This window comes from Odocoileus virginianus, chromosome 27 (assembly GCF_023699985.2).
Source record: "Odocoileus virginianus isolate 20LAN1187 ecotype Illinois chromosome 27, Ovbor_1.2, whole genome shotgun sequence".
Lineage (NCBI taxonomy): Eukaryota > Metazoa > Chordata > Mammalia > Artiodactyla > Cervidae > Odocoileus > Odocoileus virginianus.
In genome coordinates, this window is record NC_069700.1 from 32,553,860 (window position 1) to 32,576,975 (window position 23,116).

The following is a 23,116-nucleotide window of genomic DNA, read 5'->3' on the forward strand; positions in this document are numbered from 1 at the left end:
TCCATGTTGTGGCATGTGACAGGAGTTCCTACCTTTTCAAAGCTGAGTAATATTCCATGGTAAGTATATAGCACGTTTTGTTTAATCCATTTATCCTCAAGGGACATTGGGTTGCTTCCACCCCCTGGTGGAATTGTGGACAACACTACAATGAACAAGGCTGTGCAAATATCTCTTTGAGACCCTGCATTCAATTCTTTTGGATGTGTATACACCCAAAGTGGGATTGCTGGATCATAAGGTAATTTTATTTTTTGAGGAAGTTACATACTACTTTCCATAGCAGATGTATCATTTCAAAATCCCAACAATGGTATACAATGCTTCCAATTTCTTCGCATCCTTGCCATTACCTGTGGTCTTTTATATATATATATATATATTTTAAGTAGCCATCCTAATGGGTATGAAGTAAACAGGGTCCCTCTTTGCAAAATTATCATTTCTTCTTATCAGTCCAGCAATTCTGCAAATGAGTCTGATTGCAGGGTTGACCCAGCGCTTAGTCAAAGGAGTGTGGTTTCTCTCGGAGAAGCAAGCCAAACGGGGCAGGAATGCCAGTACTTTCAACCTGCTGAGAGCTGTCCACCGTAGCCTGTGACTTGGGCGGGGTTGGCGGGGGGCAGTAGGGGGGGATGTGTGCACACACATACTGCAAAGTCTGGCTAAGTCTACTACTGTGTTTGTTTTGGCTCCAAAGATGCCATCAAGGAAACAAGTGACCCTCCCGGGGGCCAGATCCCTTTGTGCGGCCCTTGTCATCCTTCTCAGTGACCTCTCACTACTGTTATCTTGCTCCTGACATGTCTCCCGAGATTCCCTTTAATGGAGACATTCTTGTTGAGAAGTTCAAAGCCAGGGCTTTCTGGCTCTATCTGATGAGCTTCGGGGGCGGTGCCTTGAGTTACTAACAGAGACAAGTAGAGAGGTAGCTTACATGGGGAGCTGCACAGATGAAAGAGGTGCCCACACTTGGGAAGCTACATCAGAAGCCCAGGTGAGGCGCAGGAGAGGGAGATGACCAAGAGGAGATTCCAGCCACAGTTCCCTGCAGAGAGAGAACCTCAGTCTATGAGGGGTGCAGCTAAGTAAGGATGCTGGTGCTTCCCCAAGAGACAGTGAGTGCACTGGCTAGACCATGGCTTGTGAAGTCAGAGGAGCCTGCGGTTTGAACTCAACTTGGCTCCACCATATACTGTGTGGTCTTGAGCAAGTTATGAAGCCTCTCTGAGCCTCAGTTTCATCTGTAAAATGGGAACAAGAAAGGATCTCAGTGAGTTATTATGAGATCGGTATTATTTGTCCCAGTAGCTACTGTTTATTAAGCCCCCGACCCCACCACCACCCTTTATGCCAGGGGCTTTGTCAAGTACCTTCTAAGCACGCAGTGTGATACAGAGGTCAAGGGTGAAGGCTCTTGGGAACTGATAGAGCTTGGTTAAAAGCCCAGACCTCCTACTTGCTAACTGTGGGAACCCAGGCAAGACTGTTAACTTCCCAGGGCCTCGCCCTGTTCATCTTTAAAATGGGGATGATAAATGGGAATGACAATGCTTGTCTCCCCAGGTATCACACAGTGCCTTTATTCAATAACATGCCTTTGTCAGTTCCATCCTCCCCGTGCAAATGGGAGGGGGTGGGATGGGGTGTCCTGAGGCTTTGAAACCATCCTGGTGTTTACTCCAGCCCAGAGAAGAGACTCGGTGGAACTCGTGATTGGAACGATCTGTAGGAGATTGCATGTTCTGGAATGAAGATGCCATCAGACTGTGACACTGCAAGAATGTTGACCTGATGTCCAGGGGCCAGGAGAAAGGACAGTTGTCCTGTTTAAAGGGGCGGGTCTCCCAATGAACCCACTGCTGAGTGCTCAGTCCCTCATTCCCCCTGGTAGAGTGTCCCAGCCACCTTTGTCCTTGCCTGCCTGCCGGCTGAGAGCTGGCCCCGGCTGCGGGCTACAGAGCTACCTCCACCCAGCACCCCCTCGCTGTCTAGCACGTGCACACTGCCTGCCTGTGGCCAGATTCCTGAGTCTTCATGCCCACTGCTTCCAAACCCCAGGTGCAAACCAGTCCCTGTCACTGGGGACTTTTGAGTGAGCCTCACACGGGGGAAGGGGGCTGAGATGGTCTCTTGTCGTTACAGACAGAGCAGGAGAGGATTAGAGCTGGGGTGGGTGGGGGCCCTGGCTGAGCCTGAAGGGACATGGGACCGTCCCTGGGAGCGACGCTGACCTGAGCAGCTGGGCCTCAGGGCGCCAGCCTGGGCCAACTCCCCCCCCTCACCCCCCGCTTCCCCGCCTCATCCAGGGGGAGGCTCCGTGAACCAGCCGCCCAGCGTCTCCTCCTCCTCCTCTGGGCCTGTCACCATTTCCACACACAGCAGGGTCTGTGGGGGCGGAGGCTTTTTCCAGACATGTATTTAAGTGAGGAGAGAAAACAAGGCGAGTCGCCCAGGATTTGCCAAGTCAGTAGGCAGGAACACAACTCGAGAGGCCAAAAATAAGACGGCGGCGAGGGTCACCCTGCTCTTCTGAGCCTGGCGCGGGTGACGGCCCGTGCTGAGCATTCCACAATCACACTTCTGTCTGAGGGTGCCCCTTGATCCTAGGGCATCGGCCTCCTGGTCGGAAGGTGGCAGAGCCCTGATTGTGGGCCGTGAGTAATGGTGACTCAGGGAAATTCGAAAGGACACAGCGAACACCCCCGAAGTCATCTGGGGACAGGCCCTGGTTCCCCCTGCCGGTCAGGGAGCCAGGAGTTCTGGTCTCCCATTGTAAAGGAGGAATTTCTGAAGTTTTCTCTGGAACTTTGGCAGAATCCTGTGGGATCTTTCAGAGGAAGCATTACGCTTTGGGTGTTTTTCTGGAGGGGAAATTACTAAGATTTCTTTCACCTTTGTAGCTATTTGTGAATTAGCTCCTCTTCTCTTTTAGCTCCAGATTATATTTGTCTCTTTATTCTGATGCGGCATCTGTTACCTTGTATGACGAACAGTACTCCCGAAAGCAAGTAATGACAGTAATAATAGCTAACATTTATTCAGCCCTTATGGCATGCCAGGTACCCATCTCTCTGTGTAATTTTTGTGGTTCATCAAATCTGAGGCTCCATCAGTCTTCAGATATGCCATGTATGATGTACCACTAAAGAATACTGCCAATTAACCCATGGCATGCCATTGATTTTAAGACTCACTTGGCCTTCAGAAATGTTAAAACAGGAGCGTTGGAATCAATGAAATGCAGTAACTGATTCTCAGTTGTCATCCTTGCCTTACAGCCTTACCAAGGAACAGAGAGGTTGAGTAAACCTGCCTGATGCCACAGAGCGACTGTGTGGTGGAAATGGGATACGAAGCCAGATTCAGGCTTCAAAACCTGGGCCCCTAACCACTGTGCTGCATTGTGTCTGAGAAGTGGTTTCTGTCTATCCCCCGGCAGGACAGAAGGAAGGACAAAAAACACAAGAGGGAAAGTTGGACCCCACCCTCTGCTCCCTCTTCCTCTTGCCCCCAGGGCCAGTGTTGATGCCCCTTCTAAAATCTGCTCCCCCTCTCACTCCCAGCAGCTGGCTCCCTGGTTCTGTCCTTCCTTGGCTCTCTCTTGCCCTTGCTTGGACTTCTGCAGCAGCCTCTTAGCTGTCACCCTCCTCCGATCTTTCCCCCACACCTCCACACACACAGACACACACACTGAGACAGTCATCTTCTTAAAATGTAAATCTGGTCTTGTCGCTGTTCCAAAACCTCAGAGAGATCCAAATCCTAGCAAGCGATTCCTCACTCGTTTAGCTGTTTCAGCACCTACTCTGTGCCCGGCTCAGAGGATGGAAAGGTGAGCAACCCACAGCGTGGTCAGAAGCCACGGTCTCACGGAGAAGTGAGACTCCACAGTAGGCAGGTCTGACTCCCTGTGAAAATGCGTCCAGGGGTGGGAGTGAAGTGCTGGGCTGGTGGGAGGAGCACCTGCTCTGGGGACTCAGCGACCCCCACATGGAGGTTGAGTGGGAGTTCATCAGGCAAAGAGCAGCGAGGATTCCCAGGCAGAGGGAACAGCAGGTACAGTGGGCCAGAGCTGACAAGGAGGCTGGAGCAGAGTATCAGTGGGGTGTGTCCCAGGTGAGTCTAGAGGGTTAGGCTTGGAGTGGCTGGGCAAGGCTGTCTCTAACTGCCAACACCTTTCCTTTTCAGCCTCTGCTCCCTTTTCCTCTCCCCACTTATCTCTCTGCAGTAGATATTCGATCCCCAGACAGACATCTTTCTCTTCCTCCATCCTTCACAGACAGTGACATTCTGATCAGCAAACTCATCCTTCCAGACCCTCCCTGGTGAAAATAACCCTGACACCTGGCCTCTTGAGCCAGGCAAAAGCCTGGAAAACTTGTCTTGGGCTCAAAGCGTGTGCGGGGCGGGGAGGGGGTTGGATTTTGGAGAATTTTTAACAAAATTCAGTTGAGTAAAAGCCAAAGCTCTTACAAAGGCCTGTGAGACCCTGCACAGATTGGGCGACCCGCCCCCCCACCCCCACCCCAGCCTTGAACCCCGTCTTCCACTGTCTTCTCTTTGCCAGCTCTGTTTCAGCTACCCCTGTCTCCTTGTTGGTCCTCAAACACGGCCCCCATCCTGCATCCCTGCCCCACATCCTTTGCACTTGCTGTTTCTGGTACAGCTTTCCCCTTCCTTATTTGAACATCTTCATCTTCACCAGATTTTGCTCAGATATCGCCTCTCAGAGCGGCACATCCTAATACACTATTTAAAATTGCAACTCGTATCATGCTCTTCCCTCCTTTTTCTCCGCAGCACTCACCATATTCAAGAGCTTGTATGATTCACTTATTTGTTTACTGTCTGTCTTTTCCCATGAGAAGTGAGCTCCAGGGGGGCAAGGATTTGTGTCTGCCTGGTTCACTTAGTATCCTCAGCACTAGCAACAGTGCCTGGCATACAGTAGGTGTGCAAATGAGTAAATATTTGTTGGTTGAATAAATGAATTCTGAGTTGTGACTGTGTGCCAGGTAGGCTTGGCCCCGATGCCACGGAGGCTGGACTGCTGCAGGAACGGGATCTGGGCTTCTCAAGGGTGCCGGCCAGGCTGGTTCTGGCGGGCAGTGGGACAGGTCCCTGACAGCAGGTGAGTCCTGGGTGAATCACGGCTAATGAGATGGTGAGGGCCACGCCAAGCTGCTTCTCACACGGGCGGCCGACAGGTCACTACCTGTCGCCAGGAAACTCCTCAATAAGGATTGAACAAGACCCTGGCTGGGGTGGGAGGAACTGCCCGCCAACCCTCGAGACCCCACCCATTCCAGAGGACTGAGTCGGCTCACCTGGGCTCCCCCCCACCCACCCCCCAGGCCTTGGCGAGACACTGGTTTCTCAACCTTGGCTTTGAGATTTCCTTCCTAAAAGGAGTTTCGCTCGCTGCATCCCACGCCCCTCCGGGGTAGGGCCTGTTTGTCAGCTAAGTCTGTCTGGGTCATCCAGTCTGCAAAGGGAAGGCAGCTGGGCCTGGAAAACCCCAGGACCCCCCCTGGGCAGCCCTAGGGAGAGTCAGTTGACCAGAGTTTATTGAGTCGGGGCATAGGATCAATGCAGCTTTTAAAACCTGACTGAATAGTGTGGTGTGGTCTCCCTGACTGAATTCCACCAGGGTGCCTCCCTGAACCCAGGTGAGATGACTCCCTGCCCCAAGTCGGGGCATTGAGTTCCATGAGCCTCGGTTTCTTCATCTGCAGAGATGGGCAAAGCCTTCTAGCCCGTGGGCAGCCCGCAAGGCCAGCATGAGATCATGGGTACACACAGAGCAAGGAATGCAGGTGGGAAGCCAGGCCTCTGCCCTGAAGCCCAGAAGATGCTCTAGATGCGGCAGATGTCTGGGGAGGACGCTGGCCAGGCCGTCTCCCAGTGTCACCGAGTCTGGTCCCTCCCACATTTCCTCTTCAGTCGGGGCTCTTGGTGTCCCTGTGGGCCCTCTGCCCAGAACCCAGAGATCCCCTAGCTGGGTGGCCTCACCCCAGCCCTCTGTCTGGGTCTGAAATCCCCACCCTTATTTATTCATATCACAGTAACTTGTCTATCGCTTTCAATGAATATATTTATTGGCCAGCCATCAGATGTCCAAGGGGCAGTGCCCAGTTGCCAGTGCCCTGCCGATGGATGCAGAGATGGTGAGGTCTGGCCCCGTCTCAAGGGTGCACAGTCTTAGTAAGTACACCAGCAGGGCACTCGGACACCCACATACCCACACAGGGCTCCGCAGGCACTCCGAGCAGGGAGTGGCTGGTGGGGTGAGGGGGTGTTGGGCAGAGCCTCGGAGAGGAGCTGCAGCTTGAGCTGGGCTGTCCTTGGGCTTTGCTGACCTACATTTGCCATTTAATCCTCACCACAGCCCTGTGATGCTGGCAGCACAGGTATCATCATACCCATTTTATGGATGACAAAACCAAGTTTCAAAGAGGTGAGGGGACTTGCCCAAGGCCTGTGTGATTATGAGTGGCAGGGACTCATCTGGAGTCCCAGTTTTCCAGTCTCGGTGCAGCGGTCTCCTGTGTCTTGCCTCGAGTTCTCCTCCATCATGAGTTCATCTGTACATAAACACTACACGGGTGCTTGGTATGGGCCGGGTGCTGTCCACAAGCTGGCAACTTAAAAGTGGCAAGGTACCATCTAGGGGAGAAACCACACATGTACCCAGCTGCTGAAACCTTTCAGTCAGTTGTCCATTTAGGATTGCTCTGGTGATCTAGTGGTTAAGGTTCCATGCTTCCACTGCAGGGAGCACGGGTTCAATCCCTGGTTGGGGGAGTTTCCTACGCCTTCCCACTTTAAAAAAAAAAGCCTGTTCAACAGGTTCACAGAAAACCAGACAGAACAAAATGGGCAAAGGGTCTCCCTTCAGTAGGAAAGCAGTCAGGTGAGTGAGCAGTGCCCTGAAGGAGCATCACACAGGGTGAGGGAACTAACACAGTGGGTAGGGAGGGACTTTCCAGAATAGGTCATACTTGCCTGTGGCTATTTATGAAATGACATTTGAGTAGAGGAGGCCTGTGGATAGCTGAGGAAGTGTGATTAGCTGAGGCAGGGGGAATGGCAGTGCAAAGGCCCTGAGGCGGGAACGTGCTGGGTTGTTCTGAGGAGCATCGGGCAGCTGAGCAGGTAAGGGAGGGAGCGGTGGGAAGCAAGGTCAGAGAGCTAATGGGAGTAGGGGAGGCACCGATCCTAAAGGCCTTGGAGGTCATAGTGAGGTCTTTGCTTTTAACCCTGAGTGAGATGGGAGCCATTGGAGGACTTTGAGCTGAAGAGTGACCCAACTTGACTTAGATTTTAAAGGGATCTCTCTGGCTGCTATGGATACAGACTAATGTGGCAAGGGACGGATGGGGACAGGGAGACAATGAGGGGCTATGAAGACCATCCGGGTGGAGATGGGCCAGGTTGGTGGTGGTGAAGTGGGAAGTGGTCATTTGTTTCTGTTTTTAGGTCAAGCCATGCAGCATGTGGGATCTAGCTCCCTGACCAGTGATTGAACCTGGGCCCCATGCACTTGGAGCAGAGTCTTAACTCCTGGACCACCAAGGAAGTCCCAGAAATGGTCATTTCTGATATTCTGAAACTAGTCCCACACTGGCTCCAGGACAGGAGGGCAGCTCTGCCCAGGCCAGTTCTCATCAGAGGGTGCCACACCGTCCACCGGAAGCATGACATGGGGCATGGCACCACCCAGGCAGCTGTGGAGGCTGGACAGTGCCAGGCCCTTCTTCTGTCCCACCATGTGGCCACACGGGCCTCTTCATTTCATTTCAAACACTGTGAACTGGGCCCAGCAGCTATCATTCCCCTTCCGCCCGGGGCCAGGCCACCAACCTGCACAATATTTTTGGGAAGCACGTGGTTCATATGTATCAAGAGTCTTAAAATTTTCATGCCCTTTGACCCAGTGAGTCCCTTTCTGGGAGGTTCCCCTGGAGAAGTCACCTGAAATGCTGGCCGCGGTTACTACATCAAGAGCTTCACCTGTGCACTTGTGCTGCCCTTAAATTCATGTTTCCTAAGGAGGTTCACCAGAGAAGGCAATGGCACCCCACTCCAGTACTCTTGCCTGGAAAATCCCATGGACAGAGGAGCCTGGTAGGCTGCAGTGCATGGGATCGCTAAGAGTCGGACACGACTGAGCGACTTCACTTTCACTTTTCACTTTTATGCATTGGAGAAGGAAATGGCAACCCACTCCAGTGTTCCTGCCTGGAGAATCCCAGGGATGGAGTCGCACAGAGTTGGACATGACTGAAGTGACTTAGCAGTAGCAAGGATGTCCACGTCAAAGGACAACACTCATGCTACAATATCAAGCGGACAGAACATTGTGCAGGAGACACCTGTGCAAGGAAGGAAGTAGACGGTGATTACCTCTGAATGACATGAACTTCCATTGAAGAAGAAACTTTGCTTTCTTCTTTACACTTTTCTGCTTTGTATGGATGTTCTAAGATGGACATGCTTTGCCTTCATGATAATTGGATTTGAAAGCAGTATTAAAAAAAGAAACAGAAAGGAAATGTGAGTTCCCAGAAGCTGAGGAAGCACAGCAGAGGCCAGGCCCGGAGCAGAGAACCAACTGGCCCATCCCTTTCGGGGAAAGGCAGCAGCCACGTGGAGTGAAGCAAGCCTGGTGCCCCGCCAGCCGGACAGCCGCTGGGCTCACTTCCTCCAGCGCGACTGCCCAGGATAGAGCTGAAAACGGTGGTGGGAGTGAGCACAGCCGGGTCCACACCCTTCCTACTGCCCAGGCCAGGGGGTCTGTCCCCTTTCCTTGGCCCTGCAGCAGCTGGAGTTTGCCCCTCCATCATCTCTGCTTCCATCACATCTCACCAGAAGCCTGCTGCATTTATAACCTTGTGTCTCCCCTAAATATGTACCCGGGGGTCCTCAAAATGTGGTCCCCATTCCAGCGGCATCAGAACCTGCCCAGGATCTTTTTAGAAATACAGATTCACAGGCCCAGCCCCGGACCCTCTGAATCTGAGACTCTGGCAGGTGAAGCCCAGGAATCTGTGTTTTAACAAGCCCGCCAGGGCTACAGTTTGAGAGTATGACACAGCCCCACCGTGGTCCTTGGTTTACCTCAATTGTGTCATCTTTACACATTGCCATGATTTCCACTTAAGAGCTGGGACTCTGAGACTAGACTTTATTTTTATTTTTTTGAGCTCATACTTTTATTTCAACCTTTGTGCTCCACAGCTGCCTGGACTTCAGGCTCTCCCGTGGGGTCCAGGTTGGCGCTGGGCGTTCAGCATGTCACGGACATGGGTTGAACCGGAGTTTGCACACGGTGGCATCAGAGCCTCGGCTGCTCAATCGGAGGACCAAGACTGAGTCCCCAGGAGACCCAGTGGGCTGGTCCCCTGTAGGATAAGGGAGGCAGGCTCCCTCCGGTGATGACAGCCGGTGGCAGTCAGGATGGACACACGCTGCCGTGGAGGGGCGCATTGCCACCTGCTGGCCAGAAGGACATCAGCAGTGATGCTGGCTGATTAACGCAGGGACCCACACATACACGCACAACAGGGACACCATGACAAGCAAGCACGTGTCTCTTCCCACTGCGTGGGGGCGGACACAGCCACACGTGGATGTCTGGGCCTGTGGGCATGTGGGGCTCTCTGCCACACGGCCTGGCAGATAGCACTGAATTCACTCATGTACTCATTTCTTCCTTTACCAAACGTTCTTTTGGATATGCCAAGCCCACAGTTGCTGTCCCTGGCTGGGTGATGATCAAGAGACCAGGTGGTAACTAGGCGATGTAGGTAAGGGTCCCAGGAGAGATGCGCCCGGTGAGGTCGCAGAGGCAGCCCCTAACCCATCTAGACTGGAACTGGGGGCAGGGACAAGTTGCCCAAGAGATCCAGGCCCTGCTGGGTCAAAGCGTGTGAGCGGGAGATGGCTGGGTGAAGGAGGCGGAGGTCAAATAGAGCAAAGCCCAGAGGAGGAGCTGGAGGGGAGAGCTGAGACCCTGGGCACAGGGCCTTACACACAGGCCACAGAGTCTGGACTTCATCCCCGCAGGCAGTGGGGAGCCATGGAAAGCTTCCAGCCAGGGAAGGGCCCAGCCAGATTCCGGCGCCATAGCTTCTGACACATCTGTATCAAAACATAGGCCCTGAGGGTCTCTCAGCCCCTCCTAGGGCTGGGGGCCTTACATGAGCTTTGTCCCTGGGTACCGCCTCTTCTCTCTGCAGCAGCAGCCCTTGGATGTGTCTGGGAAGGGGAGACCACCCTGTCCCCCTGCAGTCTCCAGAGAGAAGCCTGTGTCCACTCTAGAAATGAAGCAAACAGCAGCCACCGTTAAGGCAGGAAGCCCTATGTGCCCAGAAGATGCCCATTTTCCACTCACCAGGCCGCTCAAGACAGCTCAGAGGGTGAGCCCTATTCTACAGCATAGCTCCCTGCACCCCCTCGGGCGCCCCCAGCTCCCCCTACTAGAGGGTCAGCGCCTCTCTGCACGGATGCTAACTGGATGGCTGCATCGTGATGGGTGGAGAACACATTTACAGTGGGGGACGCTGGCGCTCTGACACAAGCAGGGGTCTGGGGTAGAGAGACGGAGGGCGGCCGGAAGGGGACTCCGGGGCGGCTGAGGGAAGGGGAGCAGCGTGAGGACTCCCCGGAGAGGAGGAGGCAGGTGGAGTTGAAGAGAAAACCTTGGCGGCATCCCAATTCAGCTGGGCCACGGCTTTGTCAATGGCCAGCTCTCCACCGACCGGGCCCCTGGCCTGGCCCCGGGCCTGCGGTTTTCCTCAGTAGAGCAGCGGCGGCAGCTTCCGAGAAACCCCACCAAGACTTTCCTGTCAGGGCAACTCCAAGTTCCTCTTCAGGAAGGGGAAGTGGGGGAGTTTCTCCTAAGGGCTTTCAGTTTCTTTCTAAGAAGCTGGAGGGTCCCAACCACGCAGTGCAGAGCCAGGTGTTAAGGGCAGGGAGGTCCCACGTCAGGGGCTTTCCCACCTCGGGTCCACAGGTGGACCTTCCAGAAGAGGAAAGCGGGCCCGGGTTTTGCAGGTCCTTTCCTGTGCCCCCCTCCTTTCTTGCCCTCTGGACACACCCCCCTGCGCCCCTCCCTGCCCCCACCAACACGTGGAGCATGTGCACAGAATGTGGCCTGCCCTCCGTCAGGGACCCGCCAGGTGGAAATTTATTTCCTCAGCCCTCCCAGCCAACGTCCTGGGAGCCCTGCTTCCTCAGGGCTCTGCTGGGAGACTCAACATCTGACCCAGACCAAGGCCCAACAGGTGACACCCGCTTCTTGCCGATGCTGGGCCACGGAAGACCTCCAAACTTCTTAGAGGACACACTGTGGAAGCCCCAAGAACTGAGGGCCCGCCTTTATTTTTAAGAAGGCCTGGCTTGGTGGCAAAGCAGAAGTCCTGATGTGATTATAAACGAGAGCCACCACTGAGGCTAAGCACCTACCGTGTGCCAGGATTTTACATGAATATCCTCCTGTAACCACCCCCCTGCCGGGGGCAATCCCATGACGAAGACACCATCGTTACTCCTGAAGTCAAGCAACCTGCCCATTCACCCGGCCCAGAAGCCCGTTCTTCCCAGTAGACCTCTTCTCAGAAAGGCGGAGAAGAAAGACTATCAGGCCCTCAAAGGAGCTGGCTGGGAAGGTGTGATCTCCAATATCACCGATCCTCAAAGCAAGCTCTGAGTGGTGACGAGCCAGCAATCTAGTTACCTCGGGCTTCGCAGCACGGCCATGGCTGGGGGTCTTCCCGGGACATCACAAACTCCTGTTTCCTCTTCTACTTTCCTCTTACAGGCATCGTGTTAGGGTTTCTGCTTTGCCAACACATGCGTTATGGGGACAGTGTGGGGATTCCCCCAAACCATGATGCTGTTCTGCTCAAAAACATTTGCCTAGAAGTCCACAACTGTGTGACTCACGCTGTTGAGGTGTCAAGAAAACTCACAGCTGCAGGGCGGAGGGGCCGGACCCAAACGGAAGGGGGCTCTCAGAGGGTGAGCAGTTCGGTAAATAAAAATACAGGACACCCAGTTACATATGAGTTTCAGATCAACTACAACATTTGGGATGCCCTGATACTAAAAAAAAAAAAAAAAAAAAAACTTGTTTATCTGAAGTGAAAGTGTGTGTTAGTTGCCCAGTCGAGTCTGACTCTTTGCGACCCCATGGATTGTAACCCAAACCAGGGACTGAACCAGTGTCTCTTACATCTCCTGCATTGGCAGGCGGGGTTTTTTTGTTTATTTACTTATTTTTTTAACACTGGCACCACCTTGGAAATCCCAAGGACCTCCTAGGCCTTGGCTTTTCTGGCCCCGTTGAAAATCTGCTAGAAGCAAGAAGAGGTGGGAAGTAGCCAAAGAACAGGTTTAGAGACAAGGAAGAGACAGCGCTGCTTGGAAAAGTGCAGTTCCTCCTATGCTACAGCACCCAAGGAGACTGGGGCGCTGTGACCGGACCCTGGGTGCCTGGAGGGATCCTCTGGGGTCAGGCCACCCAGCTTTTCAAACACTCATGGCAACATCTGAGCCACAGGTGTCTGGGATCATTGCTAGCTCCCAAATTAGAAAAGTATATTTTAAGGATGGCTAAATGGTCTACAAAATGTTAACTGCGCGATTGTAACTCAGCTCCTGTACTTTATGTAAAGTAAATGTGCTGTGGCCCGTGGGTCCATTTGAATACAGTTGAGGGATGTTGTTCTTGTTCAGTTGCTCAGCCGTGTCCAACTCCTTGTGACTCCGCTGACTACAGCACTCCAGGCTTCCCTGTCCTTCACTATCTCCCAGAGTTTGCTCAAATTCATATCCATTCAGCCAGTAGTGCTATCTAACCATCTCATCCTCTGTCGCCCCCTTCTCCTCCTGCCCTTAATCCTTCCCAGCATCGGGGTCTTTTCCAATGAGTCAGTTCTTCGTATCAGGTGGCCAAAGTATTGGAGTTTCAGCTTCCCCATCAGCCCTTCCAATGAATATGTAGGGCTGATTTCCTTTAGGATTGACTGGTTTGATCTCCTTGCCGGCCAAGGGACTCTCAAGAGTCTGCCAGCGATGTAATCTCTGAAAGTAAGATGCCCAGGGCTTTGAAGCTCCACATAGAGCCGTTCCAGAGATGTGGAAACAGCAAATTCCTCCAGACCACCAACTGTATTCCAGGGTCTGATGGCAGTGTAAAGGTGAATCTTTGGAGATAGAGATGAGGGAAGGCAGGTCTGGGAGTTGGGGAAGCCCCTTCAGAGAAGGTCCCACCGGTCCCAGATAAGGGGTCACTGAGACCCAGCAGGGGCCTCGGGGCCAGGCTACATCTCCCAGTAGGGCTACAGTCTTGACGGGTAACTGGAGGTCACATCTTGGGGGCAAGCCCTGGGTGCTTCCCAGGGGGGATGAGCGCTGGAATTATTTCCTGATCTTTGTCTGCCAGAAAGGCCAGGGATGCTCACATGTAGCCTGCAGTGGTGGCACCTAAGGGCTGGGGTTACCCCAGGTCCCCTGGTCATCATCAGCTCCATCTCTCAGAGCCACCACCAGAGGTAATAGTCTTTACTGTGGACAATGCTTGTTTTCTCAATCTTGCCTAAAAGTGTATCTTTAGGAAACTTGGTGAATTAGTTTGTTCAGGCCACCGAAGCACAGGACTCCTGCTGGGGAGTCTTCAACAACAGAAATTAATTTTCTCACAATCCTGGAGGTTAGACATCTGAAATCAAAGTGTCAGCAGGGTTGATTTCTTTTAAGTCCCTCTTTTCCTTTTTGTCTTCTTGTGGCCTTCCCCCTGCCTAGGTCCTAGTCTCCTCTTCTTTCTTTCTTTTGGCTTTTTACTTTTTTGACCACTCCATAGCTTTTGGGATCTTAGTGCCCCAACCAGGAATTGAACCTGCATCCTCAGCAGTCAAAAGCGTGGAGTCCTAACCACTGGACCGCCAGGGAATTCCCTAGACAAAGGGCTTTTTCTCTCTTTCTAATCTCTTCTTCTGATAGGGACACCAGTCATATAAGAGTAGGGCTCACCTGTTGACTTCATTTTAGCTTGTGTTTTGCTCAGTTGCTCCGTTGTGTCCGATTCTTCAAGGCCCCCTGGACTGTAGCCCACCAGGCTCCTTTGCCCATGGAATTTTCCAGGCAAGAATGCTGGAGTGGATTGCCATTTCCTCCTCCAGGGGATCTTCCCAAACCAGGAATCAAACTCCTGTCCATCTCTGTGTCTCCTGCATTGGCAGGTGGGTTCTTTACCGCTAGCACCACCTGGGAAGTTCCCATTTTACACTAATTATCTCTTTGCAGACCCAATATCCAAATACAGTCAGTTTGAGGAACTGGAGATCAGAAAAACTTCAACATACAAGTTTGGGGAGGACACAATTCAGCCAACAACACTTGGTGATTTTTAACTAAAATTGGAAGTGAAGGCAGTGTGCTGGCTTTGGAAATGCAGGTTGGAGATTGGCTCCAAGACCAGTCCTCAGAGATGACCAGCTTTCCTTAGACACTCTGGAGCCTCCCCTGCCTGCCCTGTTGTTGTTGTTGTTTTTTACAAGCCTACACAGTTTTGATCCTGGTAGTTTGGAGATGCAGCTTCTGGATGTGGCCCCCACTGGCCAGTAGACTGGGAGGGGTCAGTGTTGCAACCAAAATGCTGGGACTTAGAATAGGGTGAGCAGCTCCCTACTCTATGATAAAGGTCTGGAAATCATTGTGCTTGAACAGATGTGGTCTTTAAAAACAAAGTTTCAAACTCTCTGCCCTGAGCTGCTATTTATAGGATCGTTCAAGAGTCTCTTAAAAAAAGAGAGGAACTCTCAGTGCTTGTGTTTTCACAAAAGTTGTTTTTTAATCGCTAAGTCATATCTGAGCCTTTGTGACCCCATGGACTGTGGCCAACCAGGCTCCTCTGTCCATGGGATTTCCCAGGCAAGAATACAGGAGTAAGTTGCCATTTCTTTCTCCAGGGTATCTCCCCCACCCAGGGAAGGAATGAACCCAAGTCTCCTGCTTGGCAGGTGGATTCTTTACCACTGAGCCACCTGGGAAGCCCTTTTACATAAGCAGTACATGTTTATCACTAAAAACAGACAAAAAAGAAGGAAAAATTAACGATAATCAGTAATCGGGCCTCCCAGAGATAATCACCGTTAACATTTGGGTTTCTATATCTATCTGTATCTATTGATGTGTCTTATGAATCTCTATCTTCATCTACATTTATATAGCTGAATTTACTTTAAAGATAAGAGTAAGCTGTGCCATTTCATAACTTCTTATCCATTACTGTATCATGATCACCTCACTAGGCATTGAATTGTTTTCTAAAATGCTATTTTCTATCGTGGCAGATACACGCCATAAGCTACTGAAAAAATTTCCTATTGTTGAATAATTGGGTTATTTTACCATTTTTATGATATTGAATGAAGCTGCAACAACATCTTTGTAGTTAAATCTTTGCCATGATTATCCACTATGAATAAATTCCTAGAGGTGAAATTTTTGAGTCAAAGAGAGAGCACTGTTTAAAAATTTCAACTTTATTTGTTAATAGATAGTATATTCACAAGGATATAGTATTATATCCAAGTTTAAAAGGTGTATCCCCATCTCTATTCTGAAGTCAACCAGTTCCCCTGCTAAGAGGCAATTGCTGTTACCAATGTCTTATGTTCTTTCCAGAGATATTTTGCATATATATATACATACACATGTATACAGTATGTGTTTATGTGTATACACACACATAAAATAATATGCATATGTATCAAACCCAGGTCTCCTGCATTGCAGGCAGATTCTTTACTGTCTGAGCCACCAAGGAAACCCTCTCTACATGTACATATATGTATATGTGTGATTTTTTTCACAAATGGTAATATCCTCTGTATACTGTTTTGCACTTTGCATTTCTCACTTGAATCATCTTGGAGGGCTGTCCCATATCAGAACATAAAGAACTTCCTCATTGTTTTGAGCATCTGCAAGGTATGTCATTATATGTATGTACTGTAATATATTTAAATAATTCCCTATTGATGGACATATAGATTATTTACTAATTATATATATTGTTTACTAATTATATATGAATTATATATATAATAACAAATTACCCCCAAAATATATTGACATAAAACTACAACAAAAATTTATTTTCTCTTATGCTTTCTTTCTGGCAGAAATTAGTGAAGGACTCAGGTGGGCACTTCGCATTTGGGGTCTCCCAGGAGGCTATAGTCAGGTGTTGACTGAGGCCGAAGTCATCAGCTGACTCACCTGGGACTGGAGGATCCTTCCTAAGGTTACTCACTTGTATAGCTGGCAAGTTAGTGCCATGTGTAGGCTGGGTGCCTCAGTGCCTCTCCACATGGACGTCTCCACAAAGATATCACAACATCACTGCTGCCGTGTCTTGTTGGTTGAAGCAAGTCACCAGGTCAACCTAGATTCAAGAGGAGCTGAAATAGGAAATTCTATCCAGTGATTAAGACTCTACATGTTCATTGTTTGTAAGGGGCACAGGTTCAATCCCCGGCTGGGGACCTAAGATCCTGCAAGCCCAAAAAAAAAAAAAAAAAGAAAAGAAAGAAGAGGTGAAATAGATTCCATCTCGTGGTAGCAGAAGCAGCAAAGTCCAGTTGCAAAGAGGCATGAACACAGAGGTGGGGGTAATCCTCTGGGGGGCCATTATTGTAACAATACTCCCTAGGGATGGTGCACAAAGTTCTTACACTGGGTCAGCACACCCCACGCGTGCACCCAGAGATCTGCGAACTTTGTCCTCACTCTTGGCAACAACCTGCTCCCTCCCAGCTTGCTCCTCACTCCCTTCTCAGCCAGTCCAGCTCAGAAGATCTGCCTGAATACAGGCTGTGTCTCTGGTTTGGGGCCCTGTTTATGCCCTTTGGCCTTGCTCATGCATGTGCGGACTTTGATTCAGGTTACCTGCCAGCCTTCCCGCTCAGCCTGGCCTCCACTCTGCTTCCTGGAACTCACCACCCCACCCTGTCAGCTGTCCTCTGGCAGGGTCTGGTCTGCCTCCCCGCTGGGAAAGTTCATACACCTCCAGTGGATTCTTCTTGACCAATTTCCCGAGAAAACTGCTTAATACATCTGAAAGTACAGTATGTGTCTTTCATTCGCCCCAGCCAAATAAGCTCCAGTAATTCAGACCATTGAGAAATTCCATGCTTTATGCTCCACATTTTAGTCTTTTTTTTTGTCCTTTAGAACTCATGAGTTACTGAGAATATAAACCCATGATGTTATTTGATAAGAGCTATAAAAGGAAAAGATAATACCAATAAGATACTCTCACAAAATGGTTTATTGTTTGGACCAAGAAGTTAACATGAATCACATTTTCCTAATTGAATCATATATTTTGATGTAGTAGCTGGACTTGTTGCCTAAGGACCCTCAGAGGGCTGTAAGACAGAGCATAGAATTAGTTAGTAATCAAAGTTTAGATTTTTTGTAAGGGGAAGCCTTTTGGTAAAGATATTAATTTGCTGGTTGTTAAAATGATTTTAGTGTTTCAAAGAAACAAGGTGTACAACAATTGCAACTTTAGTGAAAACAGATACATTTATTGTAAAAAGGGGGAGAATCTATACAACAAAACATAAAACATAATATAATGTGTGTGTATCTCCTTTCTTTGGAAATATCTATAAGAAACCAGTAATATTGACTCTTAGGAGAAAAAAAACTGGGTGTGTGACAGCAGGGTAGAAGGAGGATTTTTCTATTTATCTTTGTTCCTTTTGAATTTTGTACCAAATTAAACCAAAACTGTGGGAGCAGATATCACCTGGGAGGGGACACAAGGGAGTTCTCTAGGGTGCTGGAAATATTCTGGTTCTTGATGTGAGTGGTGGCTATATGGATGAACACACACAAAAAGTTGTCAATCAGTACACTTAAAATCAATGCACTTTATTATGTTATACTTCCAAGAAAGTGATGTCTATCAATGAAAAAAATTAAATATATTACAAATAATTTTTTACTTTGTGTTTTTTTGGCAGGGCACACAACATGGCATGTGGGATCTTAGTTCTCCAACCAAGGGTCAAACCCGCGCCCCCGGCAATGGAGGCACAGAGTCTTAACTACTGGACCACCAGGGAAGTCCCCAAAATAATTTTTTAGGAAGAAAAATAAAGCCAGACCAGGCCAGCTGCCAAAAAATAAAGTCAGACCTTGCCTTGCTCCACAAAAGTAGGTATGTTTCTGAAAGTTTACTTAAGCCCGTTTCTATAAAGTGAAGCATAAATTCCAATTGGCTTCCATGATAATGTCTGAGATGTGCTTGTGGATGTACTGTGGTGCTGGTCTTGATCTGAGCATTGGAATCCTGCTGTGGTAAACTCCCCAACCTCTGAGTCTGGGCTTGATGATTGTGAGAGAGGGAAAGGTGATGAGTCTCCCTGAAAGGCCTGAGAAACAGTAGCCCAGCAGAGAGCAGAGGAAAAGGTTATTAACTGAGAGCCTCTGCATCTGGGCCCTACACGCCCTGGCACAACCAAGGCAGACAAAGACCTCTTCTGAGAGGCAAGAGAGAAAATAAAAACTGGAAAACAAAACCACATATGAATAATCCACCCATATGCTCAGCATGTTAACATTTGCAAAGTCCTTTGACACCCATTATTTCATTTGACCCCGAAACAGCTCTATGAATGGACAGGGCACATGTTGGTCATCCCGTTTTACGAAGGAGGAAGGAAGCCAAGGCACAGAAAGCGAAGTCACATGGAGGCACCAGAGTCAGAACTCAAACCCGTGTTTTTACAATTCTAAGTCCGATGTGACATACTGCCGCTTCCCAGAAAGGTCACAGAGCATCCGGAGTCAGTTCCGGCTTCCCCCACTTACCGGCAGTGTGATTTGGGGTGAACTGCTGAATCTACACCTCCCTATTCCCATCTGTACAATGGAGCAGGTTTGCAGATTAAATGCACCGGCACTCTGAAATCATATGATAAGTGTTCATTAAAATTTAGCCCTTGTTTTTGTTCCTGGAGATAAAGAGAGACACAATTAAAGTGCCAAAAATGAGAAATAAGAGAATCACGGAGAGAAGAGGGTGAGGAGAAAAAAGTCAGAGGCAGAAATGGCTCCAGTATGACAGTGACAAATGGCTCCAGCATGTCAGTGACTCAGGCAGTAAGAACAGGAAGGGCGAGACCAGGTGGAGGTCAGGGTCAGGCCAGGAACATCAGTAGCTAGGTGCCCTCACCTCTACCTTGGCCTTCGACGTGCAGAAGCTCGTTGTTTGTATAGGTCTAAGGCCAGCTAGCAACTGGCCCAGGACAGAGCGTGAGGCCAGAGGAGAGAAGAGATGGCATCTGGGCCACTTTGAGGCTTGGGCAGGTGAGCAAGGTGGCTTTGTTCAGCCAATTCAGGATGCCAGACCCTGTGGACAGTGGTATGCTGGCAAAAAGTAGCAACCAGATCTTTGTTGAGAGATGAGGAGTAAGAGAGGGACTGATTTGCCAATTTCCATGGTGTGAACACTCCCACCATGGCCGATTGCAAGAAGGAGTAGGGCCTTGGGGTCCAGTCACGGGGAAGGGACAGGCAGCCAGGAAGAACAGACAAAGGTAGGAGGCCGCGGTCAGGGTTAGGAGACCTTGTCCTGGTCCCTGGGAGCGTCCGCAGAAGTGCCACATGACCTTGCACACACCCATTGCACCTCTCTGACCTCCACTCACCTCAGTGGAAGAGGACTCACACCTCTAAACGGCTAAATAAACCATGTTGGTGACCTGACAGCACTAGTGAATCCTGGCCAGAAGGTATTTCTTGGGCATTTACTATGTGCTAAGTTCCGGGAGACAGAGATGAATGAACGAGCTCTGAGAGGTAGCCAGGGCCCAGATCAAAAAAGGCCTGGGGGACTGCAGGAGGGAGGCATCACATGGACTTCTAACCATGATGCCACCTCTGGAGGGTTGGGACCAGGACCCTGGATTGGAGTTTCAGGTGGGAAAGAACTCCTATGTCTGGTGTTTGGAGCACGACCACCAAGGCGCTTCCCAGGCGGCACTAGTGGTAAAGAACCCTCCTGCCAATGCTGGAGACGTAACGGATTCAGGTTCGATGCCTGGGTTGGCAAGATCCCCTGGGGGAGGAAATAGCAACCCACTCCAGTGTTTTTGCTGGGAAAATCCCACGGACAGTGGAGCCTGGTAGGCTACAGTCCATGGGGTCGAAAAGAGTTGGACACGACTGAGCGACAAACACTGAAGGCAGAAGTAACTAGACTTGTGAACAGAACAGATTCTCCCAGGAATGTAGCTACTGAGCGGGCATGTTTACTCAGTCGTGTCTGACTCTTTTCGACCCCATGAACTGTAGCCCGCTAGGCTCCTCTGTCCATGGGATTTTCCCAGCAAGAATACTGGAGTGGGTTGCCGTTTCCTCCTCCAGGGGATCTTCCCGGCCCAGGGGTCAAACCCACGTCACATGCATTAGCAGATGGATTCTTTACTGCTCTGCCACCTGGGAAGCCCACACAAAGAGCATGAAAGTGAAAAGTGAAAGTGAAATCGCTCAGTCGTGTCCGACTCTTTGGGACCCCGTGGACTGTAACCTACTAGGCTCCTCCATCCATGGGATTTTCCAGGCAAGAGTACTGGAGTGGGTTGCCATTTCCTTCCCCAGGAGATCTTCCCGACCGAGGGATTGAACCCGGGTCTCCCGCATTGTAGGCAGACGCTTTACCATCTGAGCCACCAGGAAAGTTTAATGGCAACTCCCATCTATTGAACTCCTCCTGTGGACCAGGGGTTTCCCTGCATCATCTTTGGTTTTCACACCAAGACTGCAAGGGGGCATTGCTCAACCTATTTACATAAATAATGGAAGCTCAGAGAGTGATGTGCCTAAAGTCCCACAGCAAACCCACCACGGAGCTGGTATCTGGGCCTTTTAGACTGTCATGGTGCCCTTCCCAACTGCCCCTAGGACTTTGGAAGGATTAGAATACTCTCTGGCACATAATAGACACTTAAATGATTATGTTTGCAAAATATTTACTATTACAGGCCCTTATTTCATTACATTTATAAACTTCCGCCAGCTTTATTGAGGTATAATTGACAAATAAAAAATTGTATAGGTTAAAGATGTACAGCATGATGTTTTTGATACATTTGTAAACTTAAAAAAAAAGAGTTGTAAACACTACACACCCACCAGAATAATTAAAATTATAAACAAACAAAAACAAAAACCCTGACTGTGCCAAGAACTGGTGAAAATGTGAGCAATGGAAGTCTCGTTGTTGATGATGGGGGTGCAAAATGGTACAGCCACCCTGGAAGACAGCTTGGCAGTTTCTTTCTTCCTTTTAATACTCTTTTTTTTAAATATATTTTTAAAATTAATTAATTTTTTGGCCACACTGGGTCTTTCTTGCTGTGTGTGGGCTTTCTCTAGCTGTGGCGATCGGAGGCTATTCATTGCAGTGCATGGGCTTCGTATTGCGGTGGCATCTCTTGTCACAGAGCACAGGCCCCCAGGCACCTAGGCTTCGGTAATTGCTGCTTAGCTGCTCTGCGGTACGTGGAATCTTCCCAGAGCAGGGCTTGAACCTGGGTCCCCTGCATTGGCAGGTGGATTCTTAATCGCTGGACCACCAGGGAAGTCCCAGCTTAGCAGTTTCTGAGAGTTAATCATACACTTACCATATGACCCTGTGATCCAATTCTAGGTATTTACCCTAGAGAAATGAAAATGCATGGTCACAAAAAAAGAACATGAATGTTTATAGTTCATAGCAACACTATTCATAATTGTCCCAAACTGAAAATAACCCAAATTTCCTTCAGCTGGTAAAGGTAAACAAACTGTATATATCCACACGGGAGATTCTACTCAGCAATGGAAAGGAGCAAAGTCCTGGTCCATGAACAACATGGATGAGTCTCAGATGCATGAGGCTGAGTAAAAGAAGCCAGACTCAGAAGTCTCCATACTGTGTGATTCCATCTATATGACTTTCTGGAAAAGACAAAACTATAGGTCAGGGAACAGAACAGTGGTTGCCAGGGCCAGAGGGAGAGGGGAGGGGGTGACTACAAAGCCACAGCACAGGGAAACTTCTCAGGAGATAGAGTTGTTCTATGTCATTTTTTTTAATGTTTTTTTTTAATGTCATTTTTTTTAAAGGCCATGTCATGTGACTTGAGGGATCTTAGTTCCCCAACCAGGGATCAAACCCACACCCCCTGCATTGGGAGTGTGTCATCTTAACCACTGAACTGTCAGGGAAGTCCCTATCCTATTAATAAGTCTTGATTGTGGTAGTGGTTTCATGACTGTACCTTTTGCCAAAACTCGTAGAGCTGTTTTGTACAGGGTGGATTTACTGTATGTAAATTACAGTTCAATATATCCTAACTCACGTAGTGCCACAGTAGGACCACTTCCCACACACCCCACTCAGATTCACCGTTGCTGGGAACCCTTGGGGACCAGAGTCAGGGCTCCCAAGCTCAAGAACCGGTCCTGCCCTTTCTGAAGGGACTCTTCATCAGAACCACTGATGAACTTTAAAATGCTGATGTCACAGCCCAGTCTAAATCAGGGGATTCTCATTTAACGGCCTTGGGGTGCAGTCTGGGCACTGGGAGTTTTTTAAAAGCTTCCCATATGATTTAAATGACCTAGACACTGAGCTCCCTAAGAGTAGGGATTACGAGTTATTCAACTTTGTATTCCCAGATTCTTCATAAATACGTGCACTGCGGCACAAAGAAGCAGACAGCACAGTGTGACACCGTGAAAGCCTGTAATAACCACGTGTGGCCACCACTGCTCTGAGTATTGGACACATAGTCATTCAGCTGGCTCCCCCGAGCTCCCCAGGGAGGTAGGATCATGGTCACCCCCGCTTTACCCAGCCCAGAGTAATGAAGTCTCACCCAAGACAAGACAGCCAATAAGTGGCAGAGCTGTGTGGAGGCCTAGGCCCACTAACCACGGGGCATACTGCCCCCCAGTGTTGGCTAGGAGGAGACTTTGAGTCTGAGTTCATTACTTACAGGCCGGGTGACCACGGACAAGTTATTGAGCCTTGGCCACCGTC

The 23,116-nt window shown here is 49.7% G+C and overlaps 2 long non-coding RNA genes across 4 annotated transcripts in view; one reads left to right on the forward strand and one right to left on the reverse strand.

Moving 5' to 3' along the window:
• LOC139031449 (uncharacterized) overlaps positions 1–23,116 on the forward strand; it is a 71,444-nt gene that overhangs the window by 39,197 nt on the left and 9,131 nt on the right. The window contains exons 2-3 of one of the 2 annotated variants that reach the window (XR_011483941.1): positions 18,048–18,244; positions 18,694–19,081. This is a non-coding gene — a long non-coding RNA (uncharacterized lncRNA). Of the gene's footprint in view, positions 1–18,047; positions 18,245–18,693; positions 19,082–23,116 lie in introns of those variants that run through there. The other variant, XR_011483940.1, reaches the window with a different exon arrangement.
• LOC139031448 (uncharacterized) lies at positions 6,092–11,925 on the reverse strand. Of its 2 annotated transcripts, XR_011483938.1 has the most exons (4): positions 11,744–11,925; positions 10,206–10,322; positions 8,410–9,498; positions 6,092–6,669 (listed from the first exon to the last, which is right to left on the reverse strand). It is a non-coding gene; the product is annotated as an uncharacterized lncRNA (long non-coding RNA). The 2 variants fall into 2 exon arrangements; XR_011483939.1 differs by lacking the exon at positions 6,092–6,669 and having other exon boundaries at positions 9,170–9,501.